Source organism: Meriones unguiculatus, chromosome 3 (assembly GCF_030254825.1).
Source record: "Meriones unguiculatus strain TT.TT164.6M chromosome 3, Bangor_MerUng_6.1, whole genome shotgun sequence".
NCBI lineage: Eukaryota > Metazoa > Chordata > Mammalia > Rodentia > Muridae > Meriones > Meriones unguiculatus.
This window is the reverse complement of record NC_083351.1, coordinates 113,415,482-113,437,002: the sequence shown is the minus strand read 5'-3', so window position 1 is coordinate 113,437,002 and position 21,521 is coordinate 113,415,482. Positions and strand designations below refer to the sequence as shown.

The 21,521-nt window shown below is 36.2% G+C and overlaps 1 protein-coding gene across 5 annotated transcripts in view; it reads left to right on the top strand.

Annotated features, from left to right (window-relative positions):
* Positions 1-21,521, top strand: part of LOC110566624 (cadherin-10) — a 203,113-nt gene that overhangs the window by 67,081 nt on the left and 114,511 nt on the right. The gene's annotated exons all lie outside the window — the stretch shown is intronic.

Sequence of the window (21,521 nt, the reverse complement as noted above, 5' to 3'; positions counted from 1 at the left end):
TTTAAACCTTGTAAGGCAAGCAGGTATAAAATGGACAAAGGCAGATGTTTCTTGAAAATGTGGTTAGTTTCATCCAAATTTAAAAAAAGATACTTTTTGGAGATAATAAATTCCATTGGTTTAAAAATGTTGATATATTTTGATATATTTCAAGTATTTTATTTGTGTTAAGTATGTGATAAAGGGAGAAAGTGGCACAAAATGTGAAATATGTATTGACTGAACTAAGGAGGAAAAAAAAAAAAACAAACAGCAACGTCAGCGGAAGACAAGAAGAAGCACATTTTCCAGGTGAGGCTAAATGAAAGGTTGACAACAATGTAAAGGGATTTTTTTAAATTATTTAATTCAGTCATAGACTCCCTGTCTTCTCCTTCCAATCCCACCCTTCATCTCTCATTCCCTCTCCCCTAGTCTTCAGAATAAGGGAACTCCCCACCCCAGACATACCTGATCATCTATTCACAAAGGACTGAGTTCCACTTCCTTCCCTGTATCTTATAGGGAAGTCCCATCAGGGGAAGTGATTAAAAAGCAGGCAACATAGTCTATGTCAGAGATAACTCCCACTCCCCTAACTAGTGTACCAGCATGAGATGCCCATCGGACTTATCTTCTTGGGGTCTGTGCATTGTAATATGTCTATCTTGTACTATCTGACTAAATTCCGCTCACAAGTGCGTATATACCATTTGTCATCTTAGAATGGGAAAATTTGAGGTTGTGAATACTGCCACACAAAAGTAAACAACAGAAATTCAAGATATGAAAAAACAAATAGATTTGCTTTCTTGTTTTGTGGTCATAGTAGTTACTCAAGTTCACCAATTTTACTTCATCTAATCTTTAAGGGGGATTTAATAAATGTTTACTAAATTCAGTTAGTATTATAGTCTATGGCTTCTGATACTCAAATTACTCCTTATATCAATATCTTAAAGTCAAGATCTGTAATTCAGGTCCTTGTCTAGTGCTTAATAACTATTTTAGCTAATTTAATGATTGCTAGTCATATTGAATAACACTTCCTCAGCAATCTGGTGCCACTTGGTCATTTGGCATGAAAACGTTAGTCTATAATATTTTAACATTAGTCTGGACAATTAAAGTTAGAATCTACTTACAATGTATGAATAATGATATTTAGAAGTCAACTAAAATAACTATGATGTTCCTACTCTACTATATGAAAACCTAGAAGATTTCATGGAATGGTTTTGGATTTTATAGAATGTGTAAAATAATTTATATGTTAAAAGTATGTCATGATCTACTATTCCAATAGGTTAATATTAGAATACATTTCAACTTCCAAAAGTTTCTTTTTTGAGGAAAAAGGGCAGCTCCCTTTTCCATCTAACCAAGCTCATCCAGTTATGTCAGGACTGGATGTGTCCTCTTGCCTCTCGCATGTCAAGGTATTCCAGCCAGGAAAAAGTGATGGAAATCTAGGATATGAGTTCTTGTCCCATTCAGTCCCTACTTCCCTTACTAGAATACCTTCATCAAGCCTATGCTGTCCATCTGCTACATTTTTGTAGAGGGCCTAAGTCCAGTACATGCATGGTCCTTGGTTAGGGCTTCAGTCTCAGCAAACCCCTCTTGGCTCTCCTTAGTTGGATTTCTTGCTTTATTTGTGGAGCTCCTGTCATTTTTGAGTCCTTTTCTTTCTCTTACCACTATTCCCCAATACTCCCTAAGCATCGACCAAGGTTTGGTCATGAGTCTCAGCATCTGTTTTAAGGCACAGCTGGGTAGAGCCTCTCAGAGAACAACTGACAGGCTCCTGTCTGCAAGCTTAGAAGCATATCATTCATAGTGTCAGGGGTTGGCACTCTCCGACAGTGTGGGTCTTTGATTGGGCCAGGCATAGGCTGGGCATTCCCTCAACCTCTGTTCTGTCTGCTCTAGCTTTATCCCTTCACATCTTGTAGGCAGGGTGTTGGGAAAAGCCACCTGTAGTGATTATTTTCAAAATTCTACTGCATTTGGGGGTTTTGGGCATCTACCTCTCTTCCACCAATCTCCCAACCATAAGCAGGAGGAAAAAAGATTAGTGGGGAAAAGAGGCCCAGACCCTTTTACTTTTCCAAGCTACTTAGAGTCATGGAGTTCTTTTAGGGCTCTAGACCAATATCTGTCAACTGAAGACCCACCTATCAGGCACCTCCATGCCACTGTGCCTCAAAGCAATTCTCTCCATCCACTCCAAACCTTCACACTGTCTTTGGTCTCTGGTCTCTCCAAGCTGCCACACACTACACACCAACACCAAATGCCATACAGAATGCCACACTGTCTCTTTCTCGGCCTCATATATATACTCTCAGATTCCTAGAGAATGCCCCTCTCCAGCCAGTATGTTGAAGGCCATAACAAGCTGGTAATGATCACATCCTGCATGTGACAATTAACAGGTGTGGATAAACTATAGCCCAACTAAAATCCCACACTTGGGATTAAAACAAAAGCCTATTTTTATAACATACAAAGAAAACAAAACTTCCATTACATCAGGGTAAATGTTGGGTCAAAGTTTTTGGGTGGGTTGGTGTTCCCCACTACACTAGTCTTTTAGTAATGTAGAGGAGGATGTCCTCTTCAGTCTCAATGGTCTCTGCTACTAGGAGTCTTTGCTTGAATCCCCTCATATTCCCCCAGAAGCCTGTCCTGACTTAGGTCCCTGGCTTGTCACAGAGATGTTCCCACCCTGTTTCTCTTTACTTTAAGCTCTTCGGTCTTCTCACCCTAGCTCTCCTCAGGTCTGATTTCTACCCTCTTAACTCTCTGTGGCCCCTCTCCTACTATGTTCCCTCTCTTTAGCCAACACCTCTGTTTATTCTAACTCTCCTTCCTAGTGAGATTTATTCATCCTCACTTGGGTCTTCCTTATTATTTACCTTCTTTGGGTCTATGCCTTGTAGTATGCTTGTCTTGTACTATGTGGTAAAAATCCAAATATAAGTGATTATATACTATGTTTGTCTTTCTGGGTTAACTTCCCAACTCAGGGGATCTTTTCTGGTTCTATATATTTGCTTGCAAGTTTCATGATTCCTTTGTTTTTAATAGCTGAGTAATATTTCATTGTGTAAATGTCCCACAGTTTCTTTATTCATTCTTCGATTGAAGGACACCTATATTCTGGCTCTTTCTAACAGATTCTGGCTATTACTAACAGAGCTGCTATGAACATGATTAGGCAAGTGTCCTGGTGGTATGATAGAGTGTCTTTTGAATATGTACCCAGGAGAGGCATAGCTTGGTCCTGAGGTAAAATTATTCCCAGTTTTCTAAGAATGCGCCATATTGATTTTCAAAGCAGTTGTACAAATTTACACACACACCCCAGCATGGGGGAGTGTTCCTCTTTCTCCATACTCTTACCAGCATATGGTATTGCTTGAGATGTTAATCTTAGCCATTCTGACTGGTATGAGATGGACACTCAGAGTTCTTTTAATTCATAGGTTTTGATAACTAAGGAAATTGAGCAATTCTTTAAGAGCTTCTTGGCCATTTGATATTCCTCTGTTTAGAATTCTCTGTTTACTTCTGTGTCCTATTTTTTAATTGGGTTATTTTGTTTATTGGCGTTTGATTTCTTGAGTTCATCATATATTTTGGATATTAGGCCTTCATTGGATGTAGGATTGGTAAAGATCATTTCATATTCTGTAGATTGTCTTTTGTTCTATTTACACTGTCCTTTGCCCTAAAGAAGCTTTTCAATTTCAGGAGGTCCCATATATTAATTGTTGATCTTAGAACCTGACCTTTGGTGTTCTGTTTAGGAAATTGTCTCTTGTGCCAATGAGTTTGAGGCTCTTCTTCAATTTCTTTTCTAATAGATTTAGTGTATCTGGTTTTATGCTAAGGTCTTTGATCCACTTGGATTGGAGTTTTGTACAAGGTGATAAATATGAATCCTTTTGCATTTTTCTACTGTAGACATCCAGTAGGACCAGCACCATTTGTTGAAAATGCTGTCTTTTTACCATTGTATCATTTTGTCTCCTTTGTCAGAAGTTAAGTGACTATAGGTACATGGTTTATTTCTGGGTGTTAAATTTGATGCCATTTGATCAATCAGTCATTTTTATGCAAGTACCATGCAGTTTTTATTACTATTGCTCTGTAGTATAGCCTGAAATCAGGGATGGAGATACCTCCAGAAGTTCTTTTATTGTAGAGGACTGTTTCATTTATTCTCATTCTTTTTCTTTGTTTATTTAGAATTTTTCTCTCAATATCTAAAGAACTGTGTTGGTATTTTCAACACGCCACTCTCTCCAATGGACAGAAACTAAGTGGGGAAATTAAAAACAAACAAACAAACAAACAAACACAAAAACCTAACAGACATTGTTAATCAATTGGACCAAGCATGTATTTCACTCAAACACAAGACAATACACCTTCTTCTCAGCCCCTCATAGAACCTTCTCCAAAACTGACCATATACTCACTCACAAAGCAAGCCTCAGCAGACATTAGAAGACTGAAATACCCACCCTCCTGGATCTTGTCAGACCACCATGGATTAAAGATAGAATTCAACAACAACAAAGATAACAAAAGCCTACAAACTCATGGAAATGGAAGAACTACCTACTACTGATCAGCAGGTCAGGGAAGAAATAAAAAAAGGTAAAGACTTTCTAATATTCAATGAAAATGAATGCACAACATAACTAAACTTTTTGGACACAATGTAAGCAGTGCTAAGAGGAAAGTTCATCGTACTAAGCACCCTAATTTAGAAAATTGAGAGATCCCATACTAGTAAATTAGTAGCACACCTGAAAGCTCTAAAACAGGAAGAAGCAAACACACCAAAGAGGAGTAGATGACGGGAAATAATTAAACTCCAGGAGTTATGCCCAGTTTGTGAAACCCCCAAAGACCACTAGGAATCAAATTTGCTGCAAACATATGAGGGTTTATATGATACAAGCTCGAGCTTGGGCCACAAGTTTCCTGTGAAAACAGAAAGGTATACAGCCCTGAAATCTGGAGAACCAGGGTTTTTAAGCAGCAAAACCACAAGTGGGGAATTTCCAAACCTTTTCTAAGCCTTGGTCTAGTTTAGTCACCAAATGGCCCTGGCCTGTTCATCTAGAGAGTATCTGCTCTTGTTAGGGAGGGGGAACATTTAGCACATCTTGTGGTTTTTCTTATAGCAGGGCTACCATGACATTGGTCATCAGCTAGGGGCTATCTGGGTAGGTTGCCAAGCAAGAGTATCTCTCAAGCACAAGCCTGGTTACTTTTTTGCAGCCGGGCAGGTCTGTCTCAACTTGCCTGCTTCTTTGTCTAAATTTGTACCCAGGACCATAGTCATGTTGCCCTGGGAATTAAATTGCAAATTTTGGTGGTCTCACAGGTGGAAATCAATAAATTGGAAACAGAAGAACAATACAAAAAATCAGTGAAACCAAGAGCTGTTTCTTTGAGAAAATCAACAAGATTTAGCCAAACTAACTAAAAGGCAGTGAGAGAGTATCCAAATTAATAAAATCAGAAATGAAAAAAAGGAGATAAAAACAGGAACTGAGGAAATAAAAAAAATCATTAGGTCTTACATCAATAGCCTATGTTCCACAAAATTGAAAAATCTAAAAGAAATTGACCATTTTCTGGATAGATATCACTTACCAAAGCTACATCAAGATCACGTAAACAGTTTAAACAGTTCTCTAACCTCCAAGGAAATAGAAGCAGTCATCAAAAATCTCCAACTCCACCCCCCCAAAAAAAATTGCAGGTCCAGATGGTTTTAGTGCAGAATTATGCCAGACCTTCAAAAAAGAGCTAATACCAATACTCCTCAAAGTATTTCACAAAATAGAAACTGAAGGAAAATTGCCAAACTCAATCTATGAAGCCACAGTCACTCTGATACCTAAACCACACAAAACCTCAACAAAGAAAGAGAATTTCTGACCAATTTCACTCAATAAAATACTTGCAAACTGAATCCTAGAACACATCAAATACATTATCCAACATAATCAAGTTGACTTCATCCCAAGTATGCAGGAATGGTTTGACATATGAAAATCTGTCCATACATAATCCACCAAATAAACAAACTGAAAGAAACTGAGAAAAAGGTATCGGACGGGTCTGATGCTCTTTGGGTGGATGACACCTAAATGAACATTTGTACTAAGTCCCAATTTATTTCTAATATCAGAGATCAGACCTCTACTCTTGCCTGATGCGTCTAAAACAAAAAGGAGGAACTGTAGAGAGCTGCGGAATGCTATGCCTTAAAGATGGAGCTGGTTTCCGCCTTCCACCTTCCCGATGGTGAGTGCTCTCTGTCACGAACAACTCCACATTTGGCTAAGGCCGAGGATCTGGCTTGCTTCCATGTATGTGGACCTATCTGCATTGCCCCCGTGGCACGCCTGGGTTGGCTACCCAGAGGCTATTTAAGCTGTGGGCTGGCTTTCCCCGGGGTCCGAGGATTGTTCAATGTTCCTGAATAAACTGCATTGAAAAAAAAAAAAAAAGTTCAAAGCCAAAAAAAAAAAAAAAAAAAGAAACTGAAAAAAAAATCACATGATCAGCTCATTAGTTGCAGAAAAAGCCTTTGACAAAATCCAACATCCTTTTATTAAGAAAGTCTTGGAAAGATCAGGGATATAAGACCCATATCTAGACACAATAAAGGCTTTATACAGCATACTAATTGCCAACATCAAATTAAATTGAGAAAAACTCAAAGCAATTCAACTAAAATCTGGGCAAGACAAGGCTGCCCATGGTCTCCATACCTCTTCAGTATAGTACTTGAATTTCTAGCTAGACCAATAAAAACACTAAAGGAGATCAAGGGGATAAAAATCAAGAAGATGAAGTCAAAGGATTGCAATTTGCAGATGATATTATAGTGTATGTAAGCAACCCCAAAAATTCAACCAGAGAATTCCTTCAGCTGATAAACAGCTTCAGCAAAGTGGCTGGATACAAAATTAATTTAAAAAAAAAATCAGTAGCCCTCCTCTACTCAAATGATAAACGGACTGAGATAGAAATTAATTATACTACATCCTTCCCAATAGCCACAGATAATATGAAGCATTTCCGCATAATTTTAAACAAGCAAGTGAAAAACCTGTATGACAAGAACTTCAAGTCTTTGAAAAAAGAAATTGAAGAATATATCAGAAGATGGAAAGATGTCCCATACTCATGGATTGGTAGGAATAATATAGCAAAATTGGCCATGTTACTATAGTGTCCATTTTTAAGTTCCATTTCATTTTTTTTCCTCATATATTACCACAAAAAAAATACTATAATCAAGGCAACTTATGAAATAAAGTGTTTAATTGGCCTGACAGTTTCGTAGTACGAGTTGGTGGAGCACAGGCAAGAGAAACATCTGAGAGGTCACATCTTGTTACATAAGAAGAGGCAAATGGAGTCACACTGCGTACAACTAGCATCCATTAAAATATCAAAGCCAGCCGCTGTGACACATCTCTTTCAACAAGGGCAACGCCATAATACTTTCCAAACAGCTCCGTCAACAGTGACAAAGTGTTCAAACATATGAGACCATACAGGTCATTCTCACTCAAACCACCATATTCCAAGTCTGTTTTATAATTTCTGTGGTTTATTCATTTTGTAGTCTACAAAATAGTTGTTTGAAGCCTTTTTGCTATTGTTCATATGTTAATACTCTATAAACAACTCATATTGTACAAGTTACTTGTAATTTACATATCTTATTTTAGGTATATATGCCAAAAAACCTAAAATATTATATATATATATATGCACTTTAAAGAATACAGTTTGATTGTAATAAATATTTCTTTATCAAATACAGACTCCATCAAATTTCCTACATATTCTTTCCAATATTAATTATGAAAAGTTATTATATACTCATTTTTCTTTAGGAAATTTTCCTTAGTTTTTAACTTCCTTTAAGACAGACATTGCTAAATATACTAGTGGTTTTCAGTCTCTCTAGATTGATTTTGCTGTAGATTTAGTATGTGTTCTAATTACAGGCATATGGGGGAATGGTGACAGACAACCCACTGGAGGAGGAATGTCTTGGGGCTGAGAATAGGAACCAATAAAGAGAATGTCTCTGGTGGGATAAGGACATAAGTACGAGGCACATATATAGTGAAAGATTTATTTATTTTTTTTAATTTTTGTATGAGAGTTACATTTCTCCAAGTAAGAACTCTTTATTCGGCATAGCTTTGAAGTTGAAGGCTCTTTAGGAAAGCATGCAGTCAGCAAAAAGAGCTCAAAGTAATATCTCACTTTCAACAACTTCTCTTTCAGAGGGTAACTGCATTTATTTCGCCTTCATTTTTCTGTCTGTTTAAACAAGAGTGTGTTTATGCCAGTGAACAGATCATATATGCACTTTTATAAATACAAACGCATTATTAATGTAAAGGATATTTAAAACCTCATTAGAAAGAAAAAAGAAATAGGGCAGACAGGCCAGAGGCTAAACTGTGACTACCATGACTCCTTGCAAGAAGTCAAGCAGTGAAGTCAAGGCATTTCTTTGCTCTGTCTCTGCAGTGAAGGAATTTGGCCTAAGTTACACAATCGCATTAGTGGTTCATAGTTAAAATATACCTATAACTGTTTTTCCTTTTCCACAAGTTATTCCTAACACTGAAACTTAAGACATTCCTTACATTCAGGAATTTGTAGTAATGCATGCAAATTGTCTAGACAACTGTCTAGACATTATCTTTTCATGGAAAATGTTAAATAATTGAACCACAGTCATTTTAACACTTTCTTCCTACTTCAATATGTTGAAGGTTCAGAAAAACCATGATTATCAACTCATATGCTTTACTCTTTGAATATCTTTTTACATTTATGTTCTAATGACAAAATCCTATCATGAAAACACTGTTCCTCAAGAAATAATTTCAAATTTCTAAGCTTTCATATCTTGGAGTGTAAAACCAGCAATGGAATTAACACACACACACACACACATACACACACACACACACATTTATATATATGCATATTTTTTCTTAGGTTGGACCTCACAATGTAGCCCTGGCCTCAAACACATGATCCTTTTATTGTGTGACAAAATGTTTCCTGAAGAAACACAATACCTCTATCTATGCACCCCAGGTAGGGATCCCATGAAAGTATTCATACTGTTTGTCACAATCCCTGATTGCCCCTTAAGCTGGGAAACCCTCCTTCTGCCCTCCTTTCCTAGAATCCAAGGAAGCCTTCAAACAAAGAAAGGTAACAAGAGCCCAGATCTGCACTTTTGGCTGTTACAGTCTCCCCACTGATGCTGGCAGCCACCTAAATCCCCATCTACGTGCTCAGCTCTTGACCTTATTTGGGTACAAACCTAGTTCCTAGTTGACAAATCGTCACCCTTCACCTACACTGTATAAAATTTCCCCAATCTTTTTAGAATTAAACCTGCCTGAGAGAAATGATTAATAAACCTAGCTTTATCTCTTTTTAATATGGTCTAATTTGGCCTCTATCTGCATCTCTGAGAGAGCAAAAAAGCATGTTAGATACCACCAAAGTCCTTTCTGGTGAACCAATGAATTTTGGGAAGTTGTTTGCAGGAGTATGGGTGACGGGTTATTTACATAAGCAAAAATGGTGGAAAGCCAGTATTACCAGCAATACCAAAAGTCCCCCTTGCCCAACATATGAGGCACCACACAAAGCTGGGAATCTGGAGCACAGTGCACAGCCTGCAGACAGCTCTTTGGGTTGGAGAATCTCACTTGGTCTAACACTCTTTCTTGGCAAGTTTTGTTTCATGCATGCATCTTATCCCTTCTCATAGCCTTGACAGTGTGTCTTGTCTGTCATCATTGATTGTTTCTTTCTTTGCTTTCTCAGTTCTTTGAGCTTTCCCTTTTTTCTTTGAGCCCCCAGGAGGCAAATAGTTTGCTGCTGTGGAATATCTGAATCAATCCTACATCAAACACTTGGGATTAAAACAAAATCATATTTATATCCACAACACTGTGATTTTCTTTTCCTCAGAATTAGGACAGTGATCCAGCTAAGCATTTTTCAACACATGGGAAAGATACTTTTCATAATTCTTGGGTTCCAGTGTCATTTTTTTGTGAACACTGAGAAAGCTTTACTAGACTTTCGTTTATAAGTTGTTCAGAATCCTAGACAACTCAATTTATATTTGTAATAACTTCTTACTTCTAACAACATGCCTAATTATACTTTACTTTGAATTGGATACTTGTGTATGTTTTATTCAGTTTAGATGCCATAATGATCGGCCTGCCTCATCCTAGGCTTGCAGTTGCTCAGCTCTCCAGTTTTGTATGCCCCATACACCATGGTGAATGAAACAAATAGTTATTACTTTAATAAATATATGAAACAACTTCTAGCTACTACTTTGACATTAAATATACAGTAGTAAGATATAACTTTGCAGTTCATAAGTGTCTATTGCAGGAGAGGAAGCAGATGATATATTTAAGTATAATAAGCTATCAAGCTGTTTTTGCTTCAGATACAACATATGCCACAAAAGTCAAGTACAGAACAATAGGAACCAAATGCCTCTATGTTCATCTTCAGTACTTGAAAGAAAAACAGTTTTCCAATGTGTTAACAAATCGCACTAAGTACTAAGACCCCAGAAAAGACAACCTTTTATTTTTGTGTTCTCTTTTTAGTTATGGATATTGTTTTGGTGGAAAATGAGCATGAAAGTTGCAAGAGGAAAGGCCTATTCAAAGTTCTTTAAGTTGATCTGAGAGAAACTAATACCAATATAAGTAAAACCAAGTGACATAATAACACTGTTCCTATTATTTTTGTTTGAGTTCTTTGTAAGCTTAATAAGAAGAATACAGGCAGCTGACAACAGTTCTGAAGTTAGTGGTGTTAGAACTAAGATGGAGAAAAGAAACTACTTTTCTTCCTAGAAAGCAGATTTAAAAATTGTAGTGTAAAAACCTATAGATTATACAAGAGCTCAGAAAGAGGAAAATACTTAATTACTGAAATTAAACTTTTTCTGAGTAAAAATTCCAAACACTTTGATTATGTGTGACTACAAAGATCTATTTAAAATCCATGGTGCTGTATACAATATATGAACCTTACCCTAAAGATAAGAATAAAAATATGGTGTGTGTTAGAATATAGTCATTTCCTTTTGAACCTTTGAACCGCTAGCCACAAGAGTGATGGAACAGGAAAGATAGCAAATGTAGTAGGCCCTGTTAGTGTAAAGGGAAAAATCCCTGGAAAGAAATAATTCAACATTTAACTGGTACTGGAAGAAACTCCTAGGGTTAAACGATTCCTAGTATTTCCCAGATGAGTGAGGATTTGAATTAAAAGAGATATTAAAAATGATATCCTTTCCTTGATATATCATTATCACTAAAAAGTGAGCTTACATAGCTTCTACAGTAGCTATTATATTAATCGTCTGGAAAGTGGTAATAAAAGCATTTTAAAATGTAGGCACTGAACATTATGTGCGTGCATGATGCATGTTACAATAATGATTAAGGAAAAGATGAATTTGGTGGAGAAGGGTGGAACATGCTAAGGTAGTGCTCATCACTGAAGTTCACACATGAAAAATCCATGAAAAATAGCCACACTCACACACTTCATGTATGTAAGTCTAACAACTTTAATTTAACAACTGTAACAACTTTAAAATAACAACTGTAATTTAATGATATTTTTGGAAATTGGCTTTTAATTTTAATTCAGTTATAGCATTGTACATTCCATCATGTAACATAATCAAAAATAGACTATCAGTACTTTTTAAAAAAAATATCAGAAGTAAAGTGTTAATATGAAACACACCAAAAAATAATCCAGATATAAAATAATTAGGTAAACAGTAGGCTTATATGAATACTTTAGATGAAATGAACCAAATTGTATGTGTAAAACATTCTGTTAAATAGTATCGAGCACCTATTTTGACAACACCCATGAAACATTCTCCATGGTAGAGAACAAGTCTCAGAAAACTATAAAGGTTTGTAGCTACATTTACTATATCCTCTTATTATAATTTAATAACACCAGAAATTAATGCGAGGAAAATTTTATAAGACCCACAAATTCATGCAAATTCAACAGCTTATGAACCAGAAAAGAAATGTTATGGAATTGATAATGTATATGGAGACAATGAATGTGCAAGCACAGCACATTAAAGCTCTTGTAAAGCAAATTTACATCAAAGGGTTAAGCTCATAATATAAATAAGCACATCACAAAGAACAACTTCAAAGGTTGTGCAAGTCAAGAAACTAAAAAGAGAAAAAAATAAAGTAATCCTAGGAGTAAAAATAATAAAGATTGGAGAAAAAAAATAAATGAAACCATATATGGAAGGCAGTAGAATACACCAATGAAGCTATGCGCTGCCTTTTTGGAAAGAGAGGGAGAGAAGGGGAGAGAAAAAGAGAGAAAGAAGAAGAGAGAGAGACAGAACATAATTAACAACTTTTTATTTGAAAGCAGAAAAGGAGATGGAATAAAAAAATTTAAAAATAAGTGAAAAAAATAAAAAATAAATATTACAATAAATGGAACAGAAATGGAAAAGATTAATATAAATCACAGTGTAGATTTATATCATAGCAAAGTGCATAAGCCAGAAAAAAAATGTATACACTCTCAGAATTGTATAGCCTGCTATCCTGAATTATGAATAAACCTGATCAAACCAATAATGATCAGAGTTCATTAAAAGTTTCATAATTTATAGAACTGTGTTCATGCCACACAGGATTTCTAAAAGCATTTAGAGAAAAGCTAATAGTTATTTTCAAAGTGTACTAAGATATTAAAGTGAAAACTTCTAAAATCACTTTAAAATTTCAGTATTATTTTGATATTATACCTAAACAGATGTTAAAACAAAGCTGCAGATTATCATTCCCATGAACGTACATGTAAAAACATTAATGTAATGCTAGCAAACTTAATGTAGAAATACAGTCATTAACCATGAAGAAATGAGAATTCTACCTGGGGATGTAAGAGTAGTTCAACACACACAAATCAATAAATGTGATGTTGATATTAATTAATAAGATAAAACTATGTGGATGCAAAAATAGATGTATTTGAAAAAAAATCAGTATTTTATGGTCAAAAATGAATATAATAGTCAAAGAAGCAGTGTGTCATGTTAAACTACAGTGTATTTAAAAATTCCACAATTAATATCATTCTAAATAGTGAAAAATTGAAATATTTCTCAAGATTACAAACAAAATAAGGATACCAACTGACAACTTCTGCTTCGCATGTCCTCAAAGTTCTGAACATAGCATTTAGACAGATAAAGAAGACAGAGAGACAGATATAGATGGTAAACAGATAAATAGATAGATAGATAGATGAGATATGCAGGTATGTGGCTAGGTAGATAGATATAGACATAAATAATATATAGATAGGAAATAAAGCACTGATGTATTTTCTCTTTGCTGATAATAGTACCTTGCAGGAAGAAAAACTGAACAAGTCTAACCATAAACAACAAAACTTCTGAAGTTGAACAATTCAGTTAATTTGTAGCTTTCAAAATTCCAGAGACCAACTAGTCGGTGTTTGTTTGTTTGTTTGTTTTTTAATTAGTTGTGGTATATCTGAAAATGAAATTAAGGCCAGGCCACAGAGGAAGACAATGCAGCAGGTCCTGAGGAGACCTGATAGGCTAGAGTCAGATGGAAGGGGAGGAGGACTTCCCCTATGAGTGGACTACGTGAGAGGCATGAGAGGAGATGAAGGGTGGGAATCGGAGGGAATGAGGAAGGGACTATAACTGAGATACAAAGTGAATAAACTGTAATTAATAAAAAATATATAAAAATGAACATAACCAAGTGGGTTTTCATAGTAAGGGGAACAGGAAATATTTCTGACTCAACGACTGGCTCCTTTAACTCCCCCCATCCCTGAGGGAACAACAGTCTTGCTGGGCCACAGAGGAGGACATGGCAGCCAGTCCTGAAGATACCTGATAAAACAGGATCAGATGGAAGGGGAGGAGGACCTCCCCTATCAGTGGACTTAGAAATGGGCAGGAAGGAGATGAGGGAGGGAGGGTGGGACTGGGAGGGAAGGAGGGAGGGGACTACAGCTGGGATACAAAGTAAATAACCTGTGATTAATATAAAAAATAAAAATTAATAAAAATCTTTAAAATAAATATTTTTGTATACAAAAAATTAAAATGAACATAAGAAGTGCTATTCTTAAGTGGACTGGAGTTTGACCCGTAACACTCGTGTCTGCTGCTCACAACCACCTGTAACCCTAGCTCGGATATATCAGTTAATCACTTCTGGCATCCACAGTCACTTAGATTTAGGTGTTCATACCCCACCCCACACACGATACACACATATTAAAAGGCAAATTAAAAAAAATAAATAAACAGAGCAACTTAAACATATTTCATCCACAAAAACATACAGAGAATAATATATTTATAAGTTTTTTTGAGGACAGCAAAGAACGCTCTATAATCTGAAATGTATAAACTAATGATGAAAGAAAGTGTGAAAGACATACAAATGTAGATTCGGAAACCCCAGCCAATACCTGTGAAAACAGAGCACATGGTGAGGTTGGGTGCTGATTCTGTCTAAAATGCATCATCACCTTTTTTACAAGGACATGAACTTAACAAGGTAACTAAGTGATGAAAGGAAGATTTTCAGAGGTGCTTTTAGACATTTGGACATGGGTAGACAGAAAAATGTAGATGAAGAGCAGCCAAAACGTTAAGAACATCTGTAATTAGAGTTCATGCAGAATCATGTGGAATAACAAAAAATAAAAAGGACCATCAATATGATATAATAATCTTTTAAACATGACTTTTCTTCTGGAAGCAAATTCATGCTATAAATCTTATCACTTAAATGTTACATGACTAAGACTAGTTTTTTAATATTTTAATTAGCCACAGAATGATACCTTTAAATTTTATTCTTCAATGATTTTACTTATTCTTTAAATATCATCATGAGATCATTTTAGTTATTACCCTTGTAATGATGAAAATTTTCATTATTTAATCACACCTTTTTAAATGGCTCAAATCTATTAAGCTGATGATGTGATACTAATTTAAATATGTCATCCAATATTGCATAAAAAATGTGGGTACATTCCTTTTTTATATTAATTACAGTTTATTCACTTTGTATCCCAGCTGTAGCCCCCTCCTTCATTCCCTCCCACTCCCACCCTTCTTCTCTCATGTCCTCCCATGCCCCTCACCAACTCCACTGATATGGTCCTCCTACCCTTCTATCCTACCATCTTAATAAGTTACATAGTTGCTTTTTAATTGATACTATGAATTAAGAAAGGATTTAGATAAGTGCTTTAGAGGTCATTTTGTGAGTACACTTGAAATGCGATTTCCACTATATTTGCATATCCATAGTTCTTTACTGTTGCAAAGTCTGTCTATGTAATTCGAGAATTACGCAGACGTAAGTTCAGGTTTAATGAACTTGTCAACAAAAATGATGGTATGTTTTATGTAGCACTGTGAGAAAGGGAATTCCCACTCCATAATAAGAACACTGGAGGCTCAGAGTAATGAAAATGAGACTGTTTATTTTTGGACTTTGTAAATTCCATCAGGAGCCCAGAATGGCAGGGTACTGTTTGAGCGCGGAGCATAGAACAGTTTGAATATGTATAATCAGGAGTTTTACATGTGATCTGGATCTCATTCCCTCTGCCACTTACCTGTGTCTTTTTCATAGCAAATAAGATTCATGGGTTCTTCTCTACAATTTGCATCCTGTTTTTTGTTTGTTTGTGTGTTAGGTTTTTTTTTATGAATTCTTTTTTATTATTTTTATTATTACTTACATTTTATTAACTCTGTATCCCAGCTGTATCCCACTCCCTCATTCCCTCCCAATCCCACCCTCCCTCCCTCAGCTCCTCTCTGCCCCTTTCCAAGTCCACTGATTGGGGAGGACCTCCACCCCTTTCATCTGATCCTGTTTTATCAGGTATCTTCAGGACTGGCTGCAAAGTCCTACTCCATGGCCTCCAGGACTGCTCCTCCCTTGGAGAGTGGGGAGGTCAAAGAGCCTGCTTTTGAGTTCATGTCAGAAATAGTCCCTGTTCCTCTTTTTTTTATTAATTACACTTTATTCACTATTTGTATCCCCCCATAAGTCCTTGCAGAGTATCAAAGCAGACACTGAGACTTATGGCCAACTGCTGGGCAGTTTGCATGGAATCTTATGTAAGAAGTGGGAAATAGTAAGATCTGGAGAGGACAGGAACTCCACAAGGAGAGCAACAGAACCAGAAAATTTGAACCAGCGGTCTTCCCAGAGACTCATACTCCAACCAAGTACCATGCATGGAGCTAACCTAGAACCCCTGCACAGATGTAGCCCATGACAGTTTAGTGTCCAAGTGGGTTGGGTTACATAGTAATGGGAAGAGGGACTGCCTGATAGTTTGTTTTTTAAGCCTATCTTTGGGTGACCTTGTCATGTCTGCATGCTATTTGATTGTTAGTCATTTTCTAATGTAAATTTTTTAATTTGTGTGTGTTGGATAGCAAGACTACCAGAGTTAAGGGGAATTAATTAAATTAATAGGTGGTAGCAGGAACCTATGTTGGTCTGTTTGTGGTTGGACCTAAGCTCACTCAAGTCACTTTTGAAAGTCGTAATTTTTTTCTTAAAAGCACTGCATAACTTGTTTTAATTCAAGAAATATAAATGAGAGAATTGTTCTATTTTGATACATAAGACTTTTATTTTCATGTTTCTCACTAAATATTTCATGAATATTCTTTTCAGTAGTTCTACCTTGATTTGGATTCCCATTACCCCTTTGGAGGACATTTAGTTGTTTTTTTCCTTTTAAACCTTCATGAATAAGCCACTTGAGAGATGTTATTTCACACAGTGTTATTTTAAACATAAGGAAGATGACGAGAAGTGTTCAGCATCGTCCAGGATCTCTTGAGTGAGGCAATGAATAATTGTTCCGTGTTATGACCTCCCTATAACTCCAACAAATCTGGGCATTAATATTTGAAACTGTTTCCCAAGTAAATCTGTTTATGAAGAATAATTGGTTGTTTTATTGTAAAGGTAAGCATAAGCAGGTAATTTTGTGTATATTTGGTTTTTAAGTATATTTACTTTTGCTAATTTATTTTTTATTGATAGGGTAGCTTTTATTTTCCTTTTGACTCACAAGTTCAGTTTGTTGATGTACTTCTTTATTATTTTGTTTTTATTCTCAAATGTAATTGTGTAATGAAAATGTTCAAAACAACAAACATGTAACAAAATTGTAATTATCACACTGCTATTTAAAGCGTTATCATTAAGTGGTATCAACTAGGCTAACATAGGTTAAGTGGGCCTTGTATTCACCATACACCTGTTTCTATATTAAACTCATTGGATTTACAGACAAGAGTCATCACACCTACCTATTTTGTTAGTGAAGAAACATTTGAAATGGCATTGTGATCACTCAGTGCTCTGGAAAATATAAGGGTGTTAAACTTTTTTTAATTTTAATTAATTTATTTATTCAATTTACATCCCAACCATAGGCCCCTCCCTCCTTTCTTCCCAGTCCTACACTCCCTCCCTCTTCCCTCACATCCTCCCTCCCCTATTCCACAGATAAGGGAAGCCTCCTGCACCCCACCACATCAAGTCACATAGGACTGAGCACATCCCCTTCCCCTGTGGCCTGGTGAGGCAGTCCCGCCAGGGAGGATTGATCAAAAAGTCTGGCAAAAGAGTCCATGTCAGACACAACCCCTGCTCCCCTTACTCCAGAACCCCAATGAAGCCTGAGCTGCCCGTGCACTACATCTGTGTAGGGAGCCTAGGTCCAGTCTATGCACGGTCCTTGGTCGGTGCATCAGTCTCTACAGCACCCCTGGGCTCTGGTTGGTTGGCTCTATTGGTCTTCTTGTGGAGCTCCTGGCACCTCCATCCTCCCACTTTTCCCTCACTTCGGCCAGTGTTTGCTAAACTCTCACTCTACTATGCCCTCTGTCATTGCACAGCATTTCTCCTTCCTCAGTGTCAACAGCTTTATATTCTGGTAGCTGTGTGTGCTTCTTTATTTTTAAGACAGTTTGTGTAGCAATTCTTAAAAAAAATGCTAGAATTTTAAACTTTTTTCTGTAACTTTAGTGTAATCACAGCTCAGTTATTTTTTTCTCATTTTCTAATAACTTTTATAGAGTATTTTCTTCATACATGTTTCATTATATGTATGCACGCTATCAGCTAAGCATAAGTAATGTTCCTTTCTCTCCCCGCTTTGATTGTTACTAACCATGGTTCTATGAGTATTGCCTAAGACGAGTGCACATCACCTTTTAAGTGTGTAGTCTGTGTACCACTGTAGTCTGTACTCAGCTTTAATCTCTCTACACATCTTCAGTCTCTTTTCTAGATTTTAACCAATACCTTTTCCTATCATGAATGTATCACCTTTCCTTATTCCAGATCTACAATCACTTTTCTTAATTTGTAGGCAGTTTTTATCCACCATGTTTTCTTGTTGCTTCTTTAATAATATTCATCTTCTGGGAGAAGTTTGCCAATCAGTTTACCAGTTGCATCTTTAGAACATCTAGTTTGTTTTTTTTTTTTTTTCAGACCACTTTATTCTCAATCTATAAAAGTCATGAAGAGTTTATCATTTTCACAAACTGTCTCAGGTTTCTCATTAGATAAAGGACTGCACCTTGTTCTGAAACTCATATTTTTAGTGGAAAAAGTAATGAATTTAAAATACATACAATAATATTTTATGATAGATAATAAATGATATTAGAAATGATATGTTAAGGTAATAGTTTTTGGGATAGATAGTGGTAGAACACTGGGTACTTCCTCAAAGAGGATGACATTTGAGCAAAGTACTTGGAGGAAGTAATGGAGTTATCATGCAATTATCAATGTGAAGTTCTTTGAATGAATAGGAAATGTTTGCTGAACAAGGTTAAAATTGAGAGTGCCTGGTAAGCATTGGAGGAAGACAGGGCTGGGAGTGTAGCTAGATCAAAAACTTGGATGCAAAAAGTGCAGCTAGCAGAAATCAAAGATGTAATGGGAGGAAGAGTCCAGGTCCTTTAGGACAGTTCTTATTACCTGTCAATGCCATAGTAAATACTCCCAAAGATACCATGTCCTACAACCCAAATTGTGAATATACTGCTTAAATGTCTTAAAGAGATTATGGAGATGTGATTAAATTAAAACTCTTGATGTGAAGTGATTATCCTGGATTACCCAGTAAAGTCTGGTGTAATTACATGGATCCTTATAGGGGGGACTCTAGGGTGTCAACCTCAGGAAAAAAAAGAAACATGATTATGGAGCTGGAGCCAGAGGTTGGAATGATACACTTTGAAGTTTGAACAAAGCAGCCACAATTCAAGGGATGCAGAACACTGTAAATTCTAGAAAATTGTTTCTTATGACCCTTCCTGCCAGTGTTTAATTTTATGTAATAAATTTACAAAATGAATTTAATTTGTATTATATCAACTCACTGATGGTCATCATTTTCTATCATAGTAGAGCATCAATACATAGATTTTTCTGTGAATTCTGATTTAGCTTTATTACATATCAAATGGCAAAATACTATAGAATTATAAATAGAAGGCTAGAATATATTAATTTTATTTTAAAACCTTCACCCAGGTTAAAGTTTTATAATAAAAACAAAGGCAGTTTGGGTATGTGGGAATTTTTATTAGAGAGAGTTATTATGGGCAGTTCTAGGCCGTCGTTGTTATTTTGTCCCTTTACATTAGGTAGCATCTACACGTAGATGTACCCTATGAAGTCTGCTGAGAATGCAGACATCCGTTTAGCTAGTCTATATAAAGCTTGTGACAACATTTATTGTTACAATAAAGTCTGAGAAAGAAATTATGTAAAGTGGTGTGTGTGTCTGTACTAGAGCATTAGTCAGAGAATGGTGTGCAGCAGGGATGGGAATCACATGAAAATAAGATTAGGTATTCATTTAGCTACAGGGCAATCAAAAGCCAGTGACTTTGTTTTTTTGTTTTCTTTGTGATACCGGGCTTAAGCTAGGTATACAGCCCAAACATGGTCTTGAACTCCAGACCCTCCTGTTTCCTGAGTACTGGCAATACAGGTCTGTCCTACCACACAATGCCTAGGGCATTTTAGAAGGTATCTCCATTCCTTATCTCAAACTGTTTTATAGAGAAACAGTAATAAAAACAGCATGGTACTGACATAGAAACAGACTGGTGGATCAATGGAATAGACTCGAAGATCCAGAAATAAACCCACACACCTATGGACACTTGACTTTTGATAAAGAAGCCGATACCATAAAAAAAAAAAAAAAAAAAAAAGAGCACCTTCAAAAATTGGTGCTGGCCTAACAGTATGTTTGCATGTAGAAAAATGTAAATAGACCAATATTTGTCATCCTGTACAAAAGTAAAGTCCAAGTGGATCAAATACTTCAGCCAGACATACTGAATCTGTTAGAAGAAAAGGTAGGGAAAAGCCTTGAAGTCATTGGCACAGGAGACAATTCCCTAAACAGAACATCAACAGCACAGGCTCTAAGATCAAAAATCAATAAATGGGACCTCATGAAACTGTAAAGCTTCTGTAAAGGATGCTGTCATCAGAAAAAAATCTACAGCCTACAGACTGAGAAAGGATCTTCACCCTATATCTTACATAGGGCTAATATCCAGAATATATAAAGAACTCAAGAAGTTAAACACCAACAAACCAAGTAATCTAATTAAAAAATGGGGTACAGAGATAAACAGAGAATTATCTGTAGAGGAATATCAAATGGCAGAAAAACACTTAAAGAAATGCTCAGCATCCTTAGTCATAAGGGAAATGCAAATCAAGATGACCCTGAGATTCTAACTTACACACATCAGAATGTGTAAAATAAAAAACTGGAGTGACAACTCATGCTGGAGAGTTTGTGGACAATGGGAAACTCTCTTCCATTCCTGGTGGGAATGTAAACCTGTACAAACACTTTGGAAATCAATCTGGTGCTTTCTGAGAAAATTAAAAATGGCACTACCTCAAGATCCATCTATACCTCCCAGTTTTTCATAACACTCCAGGACCGTGGTCAATTGTTTGGTTGTGGGTTTCTGCATGTTTTCATCATTCGTTTTGCATAAGGCCTTACCCACCACAGTATATTTTCTTAACTTTTCTCATTTGATTTAGTTATCAGTTTATTTAGTTTACACTAATTGCATAAAACTACTTGTGTCTTTTACCATCTTTTATCCTGTTCAATATTGTATGTGAAAACATATTATTGATTTACTTACGGAATTATTGATTTTGGCAGAAAACCCATAGCAGAACAGAGTTGTACTGTGGATATTTTAGAACATGAATTCACTCTCCTTTTCCAGGTGAAAAAATCCTTAAGTTTCCTCTTCA